Source organism: Hetaerina americana, unplaced genomic scaffold (assembly GCF_022747635.1).
Source record: "Hetaerina americana unplaced genomic scaffold, ioHetAmer1.1.p SCAF_9, whole genome shotgun sequence".
Lineage (NCBI taxonomy): Eukaryota > Metazoa > Arthropoda > Insecta > Odonata > Calopterygidae > Hetaerina > Hetaerina americana.
Window position 1 is genome coordinate 49,675,250 of NW_027287538.1, and position 667 is coordinate 49,675,916.

The following is a 667-nucleotide window of genomic DNA, read 5'->3' on the forward strand; positions in this document are numbered from 1 at the left end:
TATCGACTTTTTCTCTCTTCAGGTTACATGTTTCCTACTAAACACAGGCATGTACACGTAACGCCAAAAAGTATTCCTGCTTTATGGTGTTCTTCACCCGTGTAATTCTCGATGTCCTCTGTAACACTACCGAATTTCAGTGATTGGTTAAAAAATTATCATTGCAATCAGAAATCATCTTTTGCATTTAATTGATTCCTTTTCTAGAGTAACGTTTTCGCTTTCGTTGTTTAGGCATTACATCAGACGTCCGTAGACGATGGCTCCTGAAATTTTCTCTTTGTATAAATATGATGGAACAAAGGAAAAGGTCTGTTAGTTTGATAGATTAGTTCGGTTCGGTCGGTTAGTTAGTTAGATGCTAAAATATATGCCTCCTGTGAGACTTGAACTCACGACCCCTGGTTTACGAGACCAGTGCTCTACCACTGAGCTAAGGAGGCTCTTGTTGATTCCTCGGGCAGGTGTATAAAATTGACTTATTGACATCGTTTTCGCTGATAAAATTTTCAACATGAATGTCGAAGCAATTTATCATGCATACAGAAAAATGCTTTTCTCTACCATTATTTTGATTACATTTCCAAGTTAATAAATAATGTAGTGGAATTAATCATTTGTGCTATGCCGCAACTCAAATATTTTCGCTTAGAATTACTTTATTTTT

General features: G+C 36.1%; 1 non-coding gene across 1 annotated transcript; it reads right to left on the reverse strand.

Annotated features, from left to right (window-relative positions):
• Positions 1-371: 371 nt before the first annotated feature.
• On the reverse strand, positions 372-443 carry TRNAT-CGU (transfer RNA threonine (anticodon CGU)). The gene has a single exon. It is a non-coding gene; the product is annotated as a tRNA-Thr (tRNA).
• Positions 444-667: the final 224 nt, after the last annotated feature.